We start from the raw sequence: 20,473 nt of genomic DNA, 5'->3' as shown, positions 1-20,473 counted from the left end.
CAAAATAACTCGTTGGTAGTTTCTTTCCAGCTTTCTCCTTTTCTTTCCTCTGCATCTATCCATCATCTATCTCTCTTTCCTTCTGCTTCCAACTTTAGACTATTACTTTCATCCTTTTAACATTTTCCTTCCAGTCTCCCAGCCCCTTCTAATTTGAACTCAGCCACTACCTAATCTTTGTTTGGCTTCTTTCCAAATATGCAGATGGATGGCCCATATTACCTCTATGGTTTCCTAGTGAAATAGGTTATTAGCCTGGTAGTGCAACTCCTAAATTCTCTTAATATGAGACAGATGATATTCTTTTTCTCTGGTCTGTGATGTACTTCTATTAAAAAATAAATCCTGGGCCACACACAATGGCTCATGCCTGTAATCACAGCACTTTGGGAGGCCAATGTGGACAGAGAGCTTCAGCCCAGGAGTTTGAGACCAGCCTGGGCAACATGGCAAAGCCCTGTCTCTACAAAAAATAGAAAAACTAGTTGGGCATGGTGGCATGAGCCTGTGATCCCAACTACTCAGGAGGCTGAGGTGGGAAGACTGCTTGAGCCCAGGATGGTTACAATGAGCCATGATCACCCCACTGCACTCCACGCTGGGTGACAGAAGAAATGAACTGTATTTTTACATGTTATATATTGAGAGGGTAAGTCTGAAAATGTTACAAGTTGAGGAAGTAGGTTCCAACCCACAATACAAGAGAATAAAATGGAGGGAGTTGCTGTTTTCTCCTTGTTGGAGGCATTCTCCCATCCTTTATGGTGAAAATATAGAAAGATTTGTCCACTAAGTTGTTGAATGAATGATATGATGCTTTTTTTGTCTTTTTTTTATTCTTTATTGGTTCTACCAATTTGACTCTTTACCCAGGCAACCTGTCCTTAGGCATGCAGACTTTGTAGAAATTCATGTATGGACATTACACTTGTAATATATAATTCTTTCACTTCAGAAAAATTGAGCAATTTAATAACTCAACTCAAAAGAAGGTCAGAATTTCAGTTGCAAACTATTGAAAAATGACAATAAATAGAAGAGTGTCCATAAACATCAAAAAAAAAAATTCTGCCAAGGCTGCACTCAAAGGAACATTTGCTGTCTTCATTTTCAACATTTTCAGTAGTAGACTGGAAAGAACATGAATTGACTAAGTTTTAAATTCAAGAATATCAAAGAAACAAAAAATCTAAGGAGGGAAAAGTTGAGATTTAACCAAGTGTTCAGCTTACATGTTTTTAAGCCTCCCTAGGTATGATTTTCTGTTTTTAGTTCTGTATATCTTTGGCAAAAATAAGTATTTATTACACACAACCTGAACAAGGTATTTTTAGATCTAAGTGATTCATTTTAGAGTTTAACGTCAATAGAAGCAAATTCACTGTTTAATGGGAGACTCCAGTTTTTGGTGGCAAGATAATTATTGAATTGAGCTCATGCTGAAATTTACAAAGGGGAACTTTGTGTGTGCCATGAGGCATGAGAATCATTACAAGAAGGGAAATGGAACCTCCAAGCCAGATAAGGATAGTATGAGAAAGGATATTCTTACTCATGAGCATAGATTCAAAATTTCACCTCGATTAAAAACATTCCTTACACACAAAAGTATAAAAGATTAGTAACTCAACAACAGCCATCTATATGATAAAGATAATCCACTTGTGATAAATCTGGCTTATTCTAGGAATCCAAAGATGTTTCTGGAAAATCCAAAAATGTAAATTATCACACTAACAGATTAAAAGAGAAAAATATTTTATGATCATCCCATTAGATGCAGAAAATAAAATTGATAAAATTGAACACTCATTTATAATGAAAACATTTAACACAATACAAATAACAGTTTTCTTAACCCAGTAAAATTCTTCAGCAGTCGTTAGTCTTACTGATAATAAGGTATTTAGAGTGTTCTGTTCAAAATCAAGATAAAGATAAATGTGCTTTTTCAGATTTTATTAAAGGTCCAAACTAGCCTAGTAATGCATGAAAAGTAAATAATAGGAAAAGGAAAGAAACCGAAGGAAGCAAAATTTATTATAGTATCAATATTTACCTAGAAAGAATAAAATGATGACAGACAAATTATTAGAAATTAGAAGAATTCAATACCATGGCTAGATATAAGTTTAATATTCAAAAATCAATTGCATTTCTATTCTTTGGCAACAAACAGAAAACTTTTTAAAAAAATATGCCTTATGTATTAGGAAGAAAAATGCATAGGATCTGAATGAATCTAACAAAATACATGTAGTGTTTGTATTGGGAAATTTATTTAAAAATTTTAAGATATAAATAGAAAAATAAAACACATTTTTATGTATGAAGATTCATGTAATGCAGTTCTCCCCAGTTGATGTTCAGATTCAAAGCAATTTCAGCAAGATTGTCTTGCAGGTCACTTTTCACTAAATGATGCTGGACTAGTCTATCTATATGAGAAAAACCGTATGTTATACACAAATATCAGTTCCAGGCCTAGCCGTTTTGAATGTTCCTAAGCTGGATGTCTTTTTGACATGTCTTTTAAATTTAGAATGCTCCAGGCTTTTCTCAATTTTCCTTATGCTAGCCTTGGAATCAGCCATTTTTTTTTCAAGGAGCCCTGGTTCCTTTTAGAGGAGAATCGTATTTGGACACCAAGGCCTGAGTGGTACGTGCAGTCATTACTACCAGTGTGTCCTTGTTTCTAGGCCCTTTCACTGCACATATGTGTACACTTGTGTGTGTATGAAATCATGATTTCATAACTATGGCTCCAATCCCAGCCCAATGCTATAGAAAGGCAGCCTAGTTAGGTACCTCAGAACTCACAGAAAAACACCACAGACTGCCATCTCCTGAAACTCCATCCAGTGGCAGAAGACACTCAGAAAAAGGGTCCAGGGAAATGCTCTCCATCCTGTGGGTCTGGTATCTACTATTCCCTCCAGGGAGGCTGCCCATGCAGGTAGCAGCAGCAGGGATCTAATAGGTGCCCTGTTAGGACTAGGCAGCCCAGGAAAGAGCCCTCTGCCTTTGCCAACTCACTACCCCACAATCCTGGTGTCTCTCACCCTCCACCTCATTGCAACAGAACATGGGAAGTACATTCTTCCTGCATAGCAGCATGATTTGGGGCAGAGACAGAGCACCAGGGCACCAGATGAATCGAGCTGACCAGAATAGCACTAGCACTGCAAAGGCTCTGAAAACTAAACTGTCACTGTAACTATAGCACACAGAAGTAGGCCAGGACTTGCGTGATAAACCTAAAAACAAAGTGACTCTCTGCTGAAATAGAAATTTAAAATAGGATCCACAGTCTCTAACATAATATAAAAAATGTACTGGACACAATAGAAAAACCACTCATCATAAGCAAGAATGGAGAAAATAACAACTTGAATGAGAAAAGACAATCAACAGATGTCAACACTGAGATGAATAGGATGTGGGGATTATTTGACAAGGGTTTTAAAGCAGTCATCATAAAAGCACTTCAATGAGCTGTTTTAAATACTCTGGAAGCAAATGAAAAGCCTATAAAATCTCACCAAATAATTTTTTTTTTTTTAAAGAACAACTTGGTGATTATAGAACTGAAAAATACAATAACAAATTAAAAGTCAGTAAATAGAGTTGGTAGCAGAGTGAATATTATATTACAGAGGAAGCAATCAGTGATCTTGAAGATAGAACAATAGAAATCTCCCAATCTAAATTGAGAGAAAATCACAGGAAAAAGGACAGAGCCTCCGGGACCTATGGTGTAGTAACAAAAGATCTAATATTTATATCATCAAAATTTCAGAAGAAATGGAAAAAGAGAGTGGGGGGCCAAACAGTATTTTAAGAAGTAATTGCTAAAAACTCCCCAAATTTGGTGAAAGACACACCTGCAGAGTGAAGACACTGAGCGATTCTCAAGTAAGACAAACCCAGAGAAATCAAATCCATGCCAAGATACATTATAAGTTAACTTTTAAAACTAAAAGAAAAAAATCTTGAAAGCAGGTATGGAGAAATGACACATCACCTATAGGGCAAAATTGATTTGAATTGTAGCAGACTTCTCATGTGAAACTAAGGAGGCCAGAAGGTTGTGGCAGAACATTTGTCAAGATGAATTACATATTCAGTGTATGTTTCCTTTAGGAATGAAGGGGAAATAGACATTCTCCAATCAAGGAAAATTAAGATAATTTGTGGCTAGCAGAGAACCTTAAAGAATGGTTAATTGAAGTTCTTTTGTCAGGTTTGTTGAAGACCAGATGGTTGTAGCTACGTGGTTTTATTTCTGAGTTCTCTATTCTCTTCCATTCGTCGATGTGCCTGTTTTTGTACAAGTACCATGCTGTTTTGGTTACTGTAGCCTTGTAATATAGTTTGAAGTCAGGTAGTCTGAGGCCTCCAGGTTTGCTCTTTTTGCTTAGGATTGTCTTGGCTATATGAGCTCTTTTTTGATAGCATGGAATCAACCCAAATGCCCATGAATGATAGACTGGATAAAGAAAACATGATACATATACACCATGGGATATTATGCAGTCATAAAAAGAAATGAGATCATGTTCTTGGCAGGGACATGGATGGAGCTGGAAGCCATTATTCTCAGCAAACTAATGTAGAAACAGAAAACCAAACACTGCATGTTCTCACTTATAAGTGGGAGCTGAACACCGAGCACACATGGACACAGGGAGGGGAACAATACACACTGGGGCTTGTCAGGGGAGGGTAGGGGGAGAGAGAGCATCAGGAAAAATAGCTAATGAATGCTGGGCTTAATACCTAGGTAATGGTGCAGCAAACCACCAAGGCACATGTTTACCTATGTAACAAACATGCACATCCTGCACAGGTACGCTGGAACTTAAAATTTAAAAAGTTCTGGAAACAAAAAGGAAATGCAAGAAGGAATCCTAGAATATAGGGAAGAAATATAAAACAGCAAAATAGATACACAGAGGGGTAGATATAATAGACTATTCTTCTCATGAATATTTCCTTTTGTGTACTTTTTTTGCTTTATTTTGTTATTCTTTATTTAGATTTTTAAGTCAAGGATTTAAATCATTTATTTTCACTCTTTCGTTTTTATTGACAAAGCTTTTGAGGCCATGAATTTGCTTCTTATCTTTGCTTTAAATGTCTTCCTTAGTTTCCATATGGAAATGGTATTTGCCTGCCATGCTGCTGCCATCATTCTATTTTTCACCTTTCTGAATCTGTTTTTGTTTGTCTTCCCTGTGTAGCATAAGTTGAGTCTGTCTTTGCTTTGTGAGATAATGTGAAAACCTTTGTTGTAAGTTTTATGTGTATTTGACTATATTTGCTTTGTTTCTGTATATGATTCTCTTTTATTTCAAAATTTTGTATTTAGGAAGGTTACTATTCCTCAATTGTCGCATATTTGAAACTTTTTTTATAACGTCTATACTTGAATGACAGATTAGCTAGATATAAAATCCTTGGTTCTCACTTTTTAAAGTTTCTTAAAAATGCCTCTACACCACTGCTTTGGTTTATATGTTTCTTTTAACAAGTCTGATGCTAGCCAAATTCTCCTGTCCCTTGTAAATTATGTGACTTTTGTGCCTGGAGGTTCTGAGGAATTTTTCTTCATTTTTCATCATTCTACTGAAAGATGTCTTGAGTTAGTTTACCATACCAGATTAATTTTTTCCAGTATCCCCTGGATCCATTCCAAATGCCGATTCAGGTCTTCTTTTATTTTTGGAAAGTTTTCTTGGATTATAATTTAAACACTAGTTTTGATTCATTGCTCTGGTTTTCTTTTTCAGGCGCTCCAGTTGTAAGTATGTGCCTTTCTTCCATTTCTGCCACGTTCTCTGTTACTTCTCACTTCTTTCTCTGGTATCATTTTCATTCTTCATCATTGTTTTAGTGCCTTTACTTCAATTCCTTCATTAACTTATTTGAATTTCTTTTCTTTTTATCATCTTGTGATTTAGTTTTTATTTTTTTGATGATAATCTCCTTTTCTTCCATTCCCTTTCTATGTCTAAACTATTTCTTTCTGCTTTTTTCCCCATTTCTGTTCTTGGTTTTTGAATTTCTTGTTTATTTGCTTTTTTAATATTTCTGAATGCTTGTTTGAGAATATTTAATTCAAATTTTAATTCTACATAATTTTCTTCTGCTTTGTGAGATTTTATTGTTCAGTGGTGTGGATTTCATTAACTGAAATATTTGACTTTCATGTTTGTTATCTTCTTAAAGAAGCGTTGGATATTTATATAGGCATTTTTCATCTATTAATTATTTTGTGTTTTCTAGTCCAAGTGCAAACCTCTTCTGAGAATGTAGCATAGTGTGATTTTTTCCAGTGAATAACTTTTTTCTTTTTTTGTGTGTGATGGCAGTAGCGATGGATAGTCTTTTGGTTTGGGTTCTCGTTTTTCCTGCTGGATACTTTGTCCTTCTTGCACTCCGCTTTTTCATCCTCCTTTCTTTCCAGAAATGATGCCTTTCTGACATCAGTGTTTTTGTCCCTACTCACCCTTAGGCCCTGCTCTGTACTCCCATTTACCAATCTCCCAGGGCTCTTTTTACACATAGGGTGGACTTTTCTCTTTCTTGAGTTATTTTAGTTCCAATTTTGACCCCATCTTTCCTTTTCTTCTTTATCCTTTTGTGGGTCTCCCCTCATTCTCTGCAAAGGCTTAGGTCAGGGACTTGAGGTATAACTCTATCTATTTGTTGCTTCCTTTTCAATTCATAGGTAATTTGAAGTTTGTGCTGTTACCTTTTTTCCATATATGTGGTTGTATTGTTCTACTTGGTTGATATATGCAAAGATTTGAATTTAGGCTGTAACTTTCCCCAGGCTAACCAGAAGTACACAATTCTTCCCTTTTTAATCAAGGCTAGTCAAAAAATCAACAATAACACAGAAACCTCATTGCCATTCTAGTTCATATTCCTCTTTCTTAAAGGAAAGCTTAAGTTTTCACATTTCAAACTGTTACTTCTTGAAGATGGGCTTATATATTTCCACAGGAGTGGTAGAAGAACTTTTAAGGTCGTGTTTTAAAAAATGGATTTTCAGCTGAGAAATAATATTTGGAAACAAACACATAAACACTCCCTTATCTTAACAGAAATCAAAAGGAAGTAACCTTTTAAAACGTCCTTTAGATTAGCATATGTATAAGCAGCCACTTTTCTGATGCACACGGGGTTTTCTCTTTGTTCAAATCCCCCCTCCCTCTGTCTCTGTACAGGAAGCTATTTTCTTTTTCCTTCTTTCTTTCTTGCCTATTAACCTTTCACTCCTTAAGACAAAAAAAAAAAAAAAAAAAAAAAAAAAAAGATTTAGGATATGTAGAATTCTAGTGTTGCTATATGTTTTATACCAGTGTCATCAGTTTTAATTCTTTGCTTTTAAACAAGATTTTCTAAAGGAACTTTTTTAAAAAACTCACCATTTATACCTCACATAATTAAAATTTTTATATGTCATTTATAGATATAATTGAATAATTGAATAATTTAACTGGGTGATTTGTAGTTTTAAATACTGGACTTCTATTTTATTTTCTAGCTAATCAAGGTAGTGTCTGGTGGTTTGGAACAATCATTTTGAAATTTCTGACATCTAAAATCTTAGGCGTTTCAGACCACGTAAGTACTTTTTAGTTAAAACATAAAAGTTCTTATAAATATGCAGCTTAATGAAAACTTTGAAACCATCTATTCTTACCTCTTCATTTTACAGAAGTTAAATGTCTTCTTTAAGGTCTTTAGATGAGTTACTGGCAGAGTCAAGAATAAAATCTTGCAGTTCAGTGAACTTTGCATCCCACTAAAAAGAAAGAATATTCATCAATGCTGACTTGGCCGTTTAGGAAAAAAAATACTAATAGTTTGTTAAGTAGTTATTTGTTTATATTTCAGTAAAAATGCAAATAATTAGTTGTTTACATCATAAGTTATCCATTTATTGCAGATGTTAACATATGGGAGACTGTCCTCAGCTTTGAAAACATAGAACTCTTAAAATCTCAGTATTGTTTTATTTATTTGTAACTGTGGACTAAAATCAATGTATGATTTGATGGTTTAAGGCCTTTCTTGTTATATAAAAAGAGAATGTTAAAAAATTTTGATCTTTTCATTTTCTAGGAAATACATGCAGAGCATTTATCTCTCATGTGGTATTTCTGTTTGTTAATGTCTTAAAGAGTAGCCCTTTTCAAGGCCTAAGTCCCTGCTTAACTAACTGGTTTGGGGAATAGAAAACAAGGCATGAATCTACTTTTTATTTCTAGCACTTTCTGTTTAGAAATAAGCATACATGAGTATACCATACAATAATCAATTTTGAAATTTACCTCATTTAATGCTATCCAGTTAGGGCCCTGTTCGGTGCTGAAATTATGTATTTTGGCAAGTGATTATAGTATTACTTCTCTAAAAAGTCAAATGCTATCTCTATGCAATATAACATGCAATATGTTTATATTAAATAAAATTTCTAAATGTAAGTGTATGCCATTTGTTGCTAGCTTTGCATCATGGTTTATTAGTTTATTTGTTGCTGCTGTTGTCTGGTATGTCTGACACATTTCCCCATTCTCCTTTCCTTTTTATTGTTTTTAACTTTATTGTATACGTCTTATGATAAACTTTATTTAGATCTTCTTATTTATTTAAGTTTGTTCATGATTATGTTTCTTGACTTACTTCATACTTACTTCAACCATTGACCCCCAGCTCTTTACAAATCTGTTTTGTTTTGTTTTTTTTTTTTTTTGAAACACAGTCTCACTCCGTCACCCAGGCTGGAGTGCAGTGGCCAATCCTGGGTCACTGCAGCCTCCACCTCCTGGGCTCAAGTGATTCTCATACCTCAGCTTCCTGAGTAGCTGAGATTATAGGCACGTGCCACGACGCCCGGCTAATTTTTGTATTATTAGTAGATATGGGGTTCCAGCATGTTGGCCAGCCTGGTCTCAAACTCCTGACCTCAAGCGATCTGCCTGCCTTGGCCTCCCAAAGTGCTGGGATTACAAGTGTGAACCACCACGCCTGCCGTACAAATTAAAAAACAAACAAACAAACAAACACACTTCCTTGGTAGTCCTGAGTGACTTCCTTTATGTGACAGTTGAGGAAGACCTGAAATTATAGTGGTTTGGTTAAATTAATTGAATGAAAACCACTGATAATCATCAAACTTGTTATAAAATAATTCCTATCCCTATAAAATAATTTGAATTAAGAGTTTACTTGCCAAATATTTTCCTTTTTCTGGCCTTCTGAGGATGCTGTGGAAAAATAATTGCCTCACCAAGAGCAGGTTGTAAATAATCAGTAGAAAAATAGAAGTTCTGCATTGGGTTTGGTTGTTGGTATCTATTTTTAGCCTTGGAGATCAAATAGCTAAGTCAAAGATCAAAGTGGTATGTATAATTGTTGTAATTCTTATGAGGATCAGGTCTCATATTCAGTGGTTTGAATATATGTCTGTAAAACATCAAGAAGTACCAAATATTGTAATCAGTCTGCGAGGCTTTGTGAAAATGACAGTGCACAGAAAGCTTATGACCTACAATGTATGTTGAAAGAGGTGAAGTAAAATGGTTTTTCATCATAAATTGTCGTATTATAAAGTGTAATTAACTACATGATGGTTTCTTCTCAGCAGATATTGATTTTAGCTCACTCTTTATCATATTCTATTTTTTTCTGTCTTCTTTCTACTTTTCATTTTTCATGATATTTCTCTATTTTCAGTTATCTTGAGAAGTCCGCACATCATATATTTGGTTCACTGTAGTTTTTTGTTTTCTCAGAGGGATGTCTAAATACATTGGATTTATCTGCTCTATAAACTTTGTTATTCTTACATCAATAAAGTATTACTGGCTATAGGCTATATACTCATTTGTGTAATTTTAATTCATTTTACTTTATTTTCTCCCAGATTCGCCTGAGTGATCTTATAGCCAGCCAGAATCTTAAGGTATACAGATTTTGATACTTTAATATACACCTGTGCTCCTGAATTTGACTTCATGGAAAAAGCGGTATGAATGTTTCTTTTCTCCTTCTCTACTAATAGGAGTTTTTGCTCTAGTTTTAATCTGAAACTCAAACTTTTTACTCAGAAACAGTCAACTTATTTTATATATTTCTTTTACTGTAACTTTTGCTAATCTACCTTCCTCACTTGTTTTTTTGTCTGTTAAAGAAAAAAAAGGTAGCCTCTATCTTATAGAGTTATTGATGATGGTTAAATGAGATAATCTGAGAAGAGTGTTTAACATACAATATGACCCATAATAATTACTATTATTACAAATCAATAACTTTCAATAATCTAGGCCAATAGGAAATATGGGACCATTCAGGAAAAAGTCTCAATTCTTGTTTCTGTTTTTAAGAAATTCAGTTTTATTACAGTTTTATTAAACCCCAAATATTATAACATTTTTAACAAGGTGTTACCAAGAAAGGTATGCTACTGTTGAGTTTTAATGAACATATAAAAATTCATTTTAAATTATACAAATGCAAGGTATTCTTTTAAAAAAGTTCATGTTATAAAGCTTTAAATATAGACTGGACATGGTGGTTCATCCCTGTAATCTCAGCACTTTGGGAGGCCAAGGCGGTTGGATCACTTGAGGTCAAGAGTTTGAGACCAGCCTGGCCAACATGGTGGTAACTCCATCTCTACTAAAAATACAGAAATTAACCAGGCATGTTGGTGCATGCCTGTAGTCCCAGCCTGAGTAGGAGGCTGAGACAGAAGAATTGCTTGAACCCAGGAGGCGGAGATTGCAGTGAGCTGAGATCATGCCAATGCACTCCAACCTGGGTGACAGAGTGAGACTCTGTATCAAAAAAAAAAAAAAAAAAAAAAAAATTGGTCTCTTTGTAGAATCATGGAACACAAGATCAGGAAGGGCTCTTAGAGACCATGCCATAAAGTTCTTTATTTGCAGACAAAGAAAAGCTTAAAAGATTTGCCTAAAGCACACACAAGCCAAGATCAGGTCATGGATTCTAATCGATTCTAGAACTCACAATCCAGGGCTCTTTCCTCTATCTGAAGCTTAACTTTTTTCATAGAACATAACAAAGTTGCTACTGGATTGATTATTCCTTGTGTAATCATCATGAATTCTGAATTAGTGGTAAATAATAAAATTTTACATTCTTCTCTTATCCATCCAACCAGTCATCCATTCATTCAAAAACTATTACTGACCACTAGTTATCTGTGAGGCAGTTTGCTATAGCATGATAAAGAGGAAAATGAACTGATTTCTTGCTTTTAAGAAATGTGTAATTTTGTTACATGGTAAATTACTCCTTATCACAATAACAGGTCATCAGAATTAGTTAGCCAATGTTATTTCTGTATTTATTCATAGTTTTAGTAATTAACTTTGGTTAGCTTTCTTTCTTGTTAGCTCTAGTTTCACTAATGAAAATAATGGAGCTATATAGTACAAAAAATTACAATGTAGGACCCAGGGATGAGTAAACACACATTTTAAAACTTAGTATTATGTAAATAAAAAAAAGAAAAGAAAAAATAGATATAGCAATTCTAGTTTTATTAAAATAAGAAATTTTTCATTAAAATTTTGGAATACTTTTTATAAGTATTTTTGTAATTTTAATTATTTTATTAAGGCATGGAAGACAATAAATATATATACTGCTGGTGACAAGGAAATTTTACCTTTTACTTTTATTTATTTATTTATTTATTTTATTATACTTTAAGTTCTAGGGTACATGTGCATAATGTGCAGGTTTGTTACATATGTATACTTGTGCCATGTTGGTGTGCTGCACCCATCAACTCGTCAGCACCCATCAACTCGTCATTTACATCAGGTATAACTCCCAATGCAATCCCTCCCCCCATCGCCTCCCCATAATAGGCCCTGGTGTGTGATGTTCCCCTTCCAGAGTCCAAGTGATCTCATTGTTCAGTTCCCACCTATGAGTGAGAACATGCGGTGTTTGGTTTTCTGTTCTTGTGACAGTTTGCTAAGAATGATGGTTTCCAGCTGCATCCATGTCCCTACAAAGGATGCAAACTCATCCTTTTTTATGGCTGCATAGTATTCTATGGTGTATATGTGCCACATTTTCTTAATCCAGTCTGTCACAGATGGACATTTGGGTTGATTCCAAGTCTTTGCTATTGTGAATAGTGCCGCAATAAACATACGTGTGCATGTGTCTTTGTAGTAGAATAATTTATAATCCTTTGGGTATATACCCAGTAGTGGGATGGCTGGGTCATATGGTACATCTAGTTCTAGATCCTTGAGGAATTGCCATACTGTTTTCCATAATGGTTGAACTAGTTTACAATCCCACCAACAGTGTAAAAGTGTTCCTATTTCTCCACATCCCCTCCAGCACCTGTTGTTTCCTGACTTTAAAGATCACCATGCTAACTGTTGTGAGATGGTATCTCATTGTGGTTTTGATTTGCATTTCTCTGATGGTGAGTGATGATGAGCATTTTTTCATGCCTCTGTTGGCTGTATGAATGTCTTCTTTTGAGAAATGTCTGTTCATATCCTTTGCCCACTTATTGATGGGGTGGTTTGTTTTTTTCTTGTATATTTGTTTGAGTTCTTTGTAGATTCTGGATATTAGCCCCTTGTCAGATGAGTAGATTGCAAAAATTTTCTCCCATTCTGTAGGTTGCCTGTTCACTCTGATGGTAGTTTCTTTTGCTGTGCAGAAGCTCTTTAGTTTCATTAGATCACATTTGTCCATTTTGGCTTTTGCTGCCGTTGCTTCTGGTGTTTTAGACATGAAGTCCTTGCCCATGCCTATGTCCTGAATGGTACTACCTAGATTTTCTTCTAGGGTTTTTATGGTATTAGGTCTAACATTTAAGTCTCTAATCCATCTTGAATTAATCTTCGTATAAGGAGTAAGGAAAGGATCTAGTTTCAGCTTTCTACTTATGGCTAGCCAATTTTCACAGCACCATTTATTAAGTAGGGAATCCTTTCCCCATTTCTTGTTTCTCTCAAGTTTGTCAAAGATCAGATGGCTGTAGATGTGTGGTATTATTTCTGAGGACTCTGTTCTGTTCCATTGGTCTATAGCTCTGTTTTGGTACCAGTACCATGCTGTTTTGGTTACTGTAGCCTTGTAGTATAGTTTGAAGTCAGGTAGCGTGATGCCTCCAGCTTTGTCCTTTTGACTTAGGATTGTCTTGGCAATGCGGGCTCTTTTTTGGTTCCATATGAACTTTAAAGCAGTTTTTTCCAATTCTGTGAAGAAACTCATTGGTAGCTTGATGGGGATGGCATTGAATCGATAAATAACCTTGGGCAGTATGGCCATTTTCACGATATTGATTCTTCCTATCCATGAGCATGGTATGTTCTTCATTTGTTTGTGTCCTCTTTGATTTCACTGAGCAGTGGTTTATAGTTCTCCTTGAAGAGGTCCTTTACATCCCTTGTAAGTTGGATTCCTAGGTATTTTATTCTCTTTGAAGCAATTGTGAATGGAAGTTCATTCATGATTTGGCTCTCTGTTTGTCTGTTACTGGTGTATAAGAATGCTTGTGATTTTTGCACATTAATTTTGTATCCTGAGACTTTGCTGAAGTTGCTTATCAGCTTAAGGAGATTTTGGGCTGAGACAATGGGGTTTTCTAAATATACAATCATGTCATCTGCAAACAGGGACAATTTGACTTCTTCTTTTCCTAACTGAATACCCTTGATTTCTTTCTCTTGCCTGATTGCCCTAGCCAGAACTTCCAACACTATGTTGAATAGGAGTGGTGAGAGAGGGCATCCCTGTCTTGTGCCAGTTTTCAAAGGGAATTTTTCCAGTTTTTGCCCATTCAGTATGATATTAGCTGTGGGTTTGTCATAAATAGCTCTTATTATTTTGAGGTACGTTCCATTAATACCGAATTTATTGAGTGTTTTTAGCATGAAGGGCTGTTGAATTTTGTCAAAAGTCTTTTCTGCATCTATTGAGATAATCATGTGGTTCTTGTCTTTGGTTCTGTTTATATGCTGGATTACGTTTATTGATTTGTGAATGTTGAACCAGCCTTACATCCCAGGGATGAAGCCCACTTGATCATGGTGGATAAGCTTTTTGATGTGCTGCTGAATCCGGTTAGCCAGTATTTTATTGAGGATTTTTGCATCAATGTTCATCAGGGATATTGGTCTAAAATTCTCTTTTTTTGTTGTGTCTCTGCCAGGCTTTGGTATCAGGATGATGTTGGCCTCATAAAATCAGTTAGGGAGGATTCCCTCTTTTTCTATTGATTGGAATAGTTTCAGAAGGAATGGTACCAGCTCCTCCTTGTCCCTCTGGTAGAACTCAGTTGTGAATCCATCTGGTCCTGGACTTTTTTTGGTGGGTAGGCTGTTAATTATTGCCTCAATTTCAGAGCCTGCTATTGGTCTATTCAGGGATTCAACTTCTTCCTGGTTTAGTCTTGGGAGAGTGTAAGTGTCCAGGAAATTATCCATTTCTTCTCGATTTTCTAGTTGATTTGCATAGAGGTGTTTATAGTACTCTCTGATGTTAGTTTGTATTTCTGTGGGGTCGGTGGTGATATCCCCTTTATCATTTTTTATTGCGTCTATTTGATTCCTCTCTCTTTTCTTCTTTATTAGTCTTGCTAGCAGTCTGTCAATTTTGTTGACCTTTTCAAAAAACCAAGTCCTGGATTCATTGATTTTTTGGAGGGTTTTTTGTGTCTCTATCTCCTTCAGTTCTGCTCTGATCTTAGTTATTTCTTGCCTTCTGCTAGCTTTTGAATGTGTTTGCTCTTGCCTCTCTAGTTCTTTTAATTTGATGTTAGAGTGTCAATTTTAGATCTTTCCTGCTTTCTCTTGTGGGCATTTAGTGCTATAAATTTCCCTCTACACACTGCTTTAAATGTGTCCCAGAGATTCTGGTATGTTGTATCTTTGTTCTCATTGGTTTCAAAGAACATCTTTATTTCTGCCTTCATTTCGTTATGTACCCAGTAGTCATTCAGGAGCAGGTTGTTCAGTTTCCATGTAGTTGAGCAGTTTTGATTGAGTTTCTTAGTCCTGAGTTCTAGTTTGATTGCACTGTGGTCTGAGAGACAGTTTGTTATAATTTCTGTTCTTTTACATTTGCTGAGGAGTGCTTTACTTCCAATTATGTGGTCAATTTTGGAATAAGTGCGATGTGGTGCTAAGAAGAATGTATATTCTGTTGATTTGGGGTGGAGAGTTCTATAGATGTCTATTAGGTCCGCTTGGTGCAGAGATGAGTGCAATTCCTGGATATCCTTGTTAACTTTCTGTCTCGATCTGTCTAATGTTTTACAGTGGAGTGTTGAAGTCTCCCATTATTATTGTATGGGAGTCTAAGTCTCTTTGTAAGTCTCTAAGGACTTGCTTTATGAATTTGGGTGCTCCTGTATTGGGTGCATATATATTTAGGATAGTTAGCTCTTCCTGTTGAATTGATCCCTTTACCATTATGTAATGGCCTTCTTTGTCTCTTTTGATCTTTGATGGTTTAAAGTCTGTTTTATCAGAGACTAGGATTGCAACCCCTGCTTTTTTTTGTTCTCCATTTGCTTGGTAGAGCTTCCTCCATCCCTTTATTTTGAGCCTATGTATGTCTCTGCCTGTGAGATGGGTCTCCTGAATACAGCAGACTGATGGGTCTTGACTCTTTATCCAGTTTGCCAGTCTGTGTCTTTTAATTGGAGCATTTAGTCCATTTACATTTAAGGTTAATATTGTTATGTGTGAACTTGATTCTGCCATTATGATATTAACTGGTTATTTTGCTCGTTATTTCATGCAGTTTCTTCCTAGCCTCGATGGTCTTTACATTTTGGCATGTTTTTGCAATGGCTGGTACCGGTTGTTCTTTTCCATGTTTAGGGCTTCCTTCAGGGTCTCTTGTAAGGCAGGCCTGGTAGTGACAAAATCTCTAAGCATTTGCTTATCTGTAAAGGATTTCATTTCTCCTTCACTTATGAAACTTAGTTTGGCTTGATATGAAATTCTGGGTTTAAAATTCTTTTCTTTAAGAACGTTGAATATTGGCCCCCACTCTCTTCTGCTTGTAGAGTTTCTGCTGAGAGGTCTGCTGTTAGTCTGATGGGCTTCCCTTTGTGGGTAACCCGACCTTTCTCTCTGGCTGCCCTTAAGATTTTTTCCTTCATTTCAACTTTGGTGAATCTGGCAATTATGTGTCTTGGAGTTGCTCTTCTCCAGGAGTATCTTTGTGGCATTCTCTGTATTTCCTGAATTTGAATGTTGGCCTGCCCTACTAGGTTGGGGAAGTTCTCCTGGATGATATCCTGAAGAGTGTTTTCTAACTTGGTTCCATTTTCCCCCTCACTTTCAGGCACCCCAATCAGACGTAGATTTGGTCTTTTTACATAATCCCATACTTCTTGCAGGCTTTGTTCATTTCTTTTTCTTCTTTTTTCTTTTGGTTTCTCTTCTCGCTTCATTTCATTCATTTGATCCTCAATTACTGATACTCTTTCTTCCAGTTGATCGAGTCGGTTACTGAAGCTTGTGCATTTGTCACGTATTTCTTGTGTCATGGTTTTCATCCCTGTCATTTCGTTTATGACCTTCTCTGCATTAATTAGTCTAGCTGTCAATTCTTCCACTCTTTTTTCAAGATTTTTAGTTTCTTTGTGCTGGGTACGTAATTCCTCCTTTAGCTCTGAGAAGTTTGAAGGACTGAAGACTTCTTCTCTCATCTCATCAAAGTCATTCTCTGACCAGCTTTGATCCGTTGCTGGTGATGGGCTGCGCTCCTTTGCAGGGGGAGATGCGCTCTTATTTTTTGAATTTCCAGCTTTTCTGCCCTGCGTTTTCCCCATCTTTGTGGTTTTATCTGCCTCTGGTCCTTGATGATAGTGACGTACTGATGGGGTTTTGGTATAGGTGTCCTTCCTGTTTGATAGTTTTCCTTGTAACAGTCAGGACCCTCAGCTGTAGGTCTGTTGGAGATTGCTTGAGGTCCAGTCCAAACCCTGTTTGCCTGGGTATCAGCAGCAGAGGTTGCAGGCGATAGAATATTTTTGAACAGCGAGTGTACCTGTCTGATTCTTACTTTGGAAGCTTCCTCTCAGGCGTGTACTCCACCCTGTGAGATGTGGGGTGTCAGACTGCCCCTAGTGGGGGATGTCTCCCAGTTAGGCTACTCAGGGGTCAGGGACCCACTTGAGCAGGCAGTCTGTCCGTTCTCAGATCTCAACCTCCGTGTTGGGAGATCCACTGCTCTCTTCAAAGCTGTCAGAGAGAGTTGTTTGCATCTGCAGAGGTTTCGCTGCTTTTTTGTTGTTGTTTGTTAGCTGTGCCCTGTCCCCAGAGGTGGAGTCTACAGAGACAGGCAGGTTTCCTTGAGCTGCTGTGAGCTCCACCCAGTTGGAGCTTGGGGGAGGGGTGCCCGCCATTGCTGAGGCTTAAGTAGGTAAACAAAGCCGCTGGGAAGCTCAAACTGCGGTTAGATCACAGACTGCTGTGTTAGCAATGAGGGAGGCTCCGTGGGTGTGGGACCCTCCTGGCCAGGTGTGGGATATATTCTCCTGGTGTGCCCGTTTGCTTAAAGCGCAGTATTGGGGTGGGAGTTACCTGATTTTCCAGGTGTTGTGTGTCTCAGTTCCCCTGGCTAGGAAAAGGGATTCCCTTCTCCCTTGCTTCCCAGGTGAGGCGATGCCTCGCCCTGCTTCAGCTCTCGCTGGTCGGGCTGCAGCAGCTGACCAGCACCAATTGTCCGGCACTCCCTAGTGAGATGACCCCAGTACCTCAGTTGAAAATGCAGAAATCACTGGTCTTCTGTGTTGCTCGCGCTGGGAGTTGGAGACTGGAGCTGTTCCTATTCGACCATCTTGCTCCACACCTCCTATCTTTGTTTTCTAAAACTCACATCAAGGTTGCTTAAAACTATTTTCTCCCCAGTATATATAGAATGTTGTTTTATAGAGAGATAAATTTATGGCCTGGCATGGCAGCTCATTCCCTGCAATTCCAGCACTTTGGGAGGAAGAGGTGGGCAGATCATTTGAGCCCAGGAGATCGAGGCTGCAGTGAGCTCTACCTTTTACTTTTAAGTAATGTTATCATGGCACTTAGTTTGACATAGATGTTTACTAATTTAATGTAAAATTCGTAAGTAACTATTTTGAATAATTTGGTGTATTTCAGACTCCACTGAGATACACAAAGACATTATTGCTTCCAGTTGTTATGGTGATTACATGTTTTATCTTTAAAAAGGTATTTTTAAACAAATTATTATTTGTTTTTGGCATCAATATAAGGACTATAATAATGCAAATTGCTCAGAATTCTATTTTATTTTTAGGATGAACTCTTTCTAAAAGTTTGCTTTTTATTTAGATCTTTCATTATCGATCTTTTTATAAAACGTCATGATAAAAGGTATTCTTATTTTTTCTTTCAAAAGATACATAACAGTCACCAGCTGTGTATCAAAGACTACGTTAACGTTGTAGGTACACTCAAACAAATAAAATGTGGCCACTCCTGTCTTGGAACTTACAGTCCTGGATTATTGGGGGTGGGGGTGCAAACATGAAGCAAATAATCACACAAATGTCTAAAGAATTAAAATTTTTATAGGTGCTATGAAAGAAAACTCCTTGACAACAACATTAGTATCTTTCAAATACAAAGCATGGTGAAGTCTTGATCTATTTTGAGTGTGCCTGCGTAGAAGAAATTTGTATAGCTAACTAAAAAATATTTTTCTACATGTTCACTGTTTCCATGACAGAAGAAAAGAACATCTCAATGAAAGAAATAATCTTCAAAATACTAGTGGCAGGTTTTCTTGGTCTGGGTATAGTTTATCTAAAAGCATGGTTAAAGACAGTGGTTTTTTTTTTTTTTTTTTTCTTAGCAGTCTTGAGCCATCTTTATTTATATTATTTACAAGCTATCTAGTCTTAAGCCAGCCTGTATTTATTTTATACTTTTAAGCAGATAACAATAATGCGATTTCCCCACCACCATATCAGTTGTATTCTTGTTGAAAGGAGTTTTCTGTATTTAAAGTCAAATTGCATATCTTCTCTATGTAGTTTTAGTTGCCACACTTCTCACTCCTTTGTTTACACATAGATGTGAATAATTTAAGAGTGAGAAAGGTATCTCCCTTGACATCTCTGTTGTTTCACCCTTGATCCAGTTCCCTGGGGACCACGTGGAAAGAGTCAAGATAAAGGAAACAAGGAGGAATGAGTAAAATGTGAGCAGGTTTACTGCCCTGCCTCCTTTCGGCCCATGCTGGCCTAGAATGAAGATTTTCTCTACTGACCTGTTTCTTTTCCATCAAGGCAAAATGTCAAGTTATTCTTATAAGGCTCCACTTAGAGGGGCCAATGCATGAAATAACTATTCAGCGGAGAGTCAGCCAATGTGAGAGAAACTGATAGCTAGATCCGCAACTGCTATATTTATTTAAAAAAATTAAGATCCAAGACTTGTAAATACATTACTAGTCTCCAAACGCACCACATCCTGAACTATGCATGTGCACTAACAGGGGCATGTGCGTACACACACACACAAACACATGCACACACACGTCCCTGCAGCCACGCACATTTCATACACACACATGCACACGCACACACACGCACACACACACACACATACAAACATCCCAGCAGCTAGCCAAATTTCATACACACATACTCAAATGTGCACACACACACACTCATCCCTGCAGCCAGCCAAGTTTCATACACACATACACACACACACACACACACACACACTAATCCCTGTAGCCGGCCAAGTTTCATACACACACATACATACTCTCTCTCACACACACACACACTCTCTCTCTCTGTCTCTCACACACACACTCTCTCTCTCTCTCATCCCTACAGCCAGCCAAGTTTCATTCCTTCCTTTCTGCTTTCTTATAAACCCCTCAGTCTTTATTTGTCCTACTGTGGCTTATTTTTCACCCCAAGGATACTTCTGATGGTCATTTAGTTTTCAATCATGTGAAGTCACTTCTCGGAAGGAGAAAAGGAAGGCATATATAGTATGACCGTCCCGTTCCTGAGGACTCTCTTAAACATTAAAAAATACTTCTTTCCTTGGCGGAGTGTTTACATTAATGAATCAATTTCTGTCTTTAACTATTGCAGTATTCCTTAGAAAAGTTGCATTGATTTGATTCTATTCACAGACTGTTTGTGATATTTCGGGTGTTTTAGCTACAAACATTTATCTAAGGTAATTATATCATCATTGTTTTTAAAACATACTGTATTCAATTATTAAATAACTTACTATAACATTAATTTTTCAAATGAATATGCATTAAACTTTAGCATTATGATTAAGGAAGGAGATATGAACCAAACTTCAATGATTTCCTAAAAATATTATTCTTACAGATTTCTTATATGTATTTGGACTTGTTTTGGAGATATTTATATTTGTGA

The 20,473-nt window shown here is 36.7% G+C and overlaps 1 pseudogene; it reads left to right on the top strand.

Annotated features, from left to right (window-relative positions):
• LOC104666485 overlaps positions 1-20,265 on the top strand; it is an 83,380-nt pseudogene extending 63,115 nt beyond the window's left edge.
• Positions 20,266-20,473: the final 208 nt, after the last annotated feature.

This window comes from Rhinopithecus roxellana, chromosome 6, assembly GCF_007565055.1.
Source record: "Rhinopithecus roxellana isolate Shanxi Qingling chromosome 6, ASM756505v1, whole genome shotgun sequence".
Lineage (NCBI taxonomy): Eukaryota > Metazoa > Chordata > Mammalia > Primates > Cercopithecidae > Rhinopithecus > Rhinopithecus roxellana.
The sequence above is the reverse complement of the archived record's forward strand: the minus strand, read 5'-3'. Positions and strand labels throughout refer to the sequence as shown.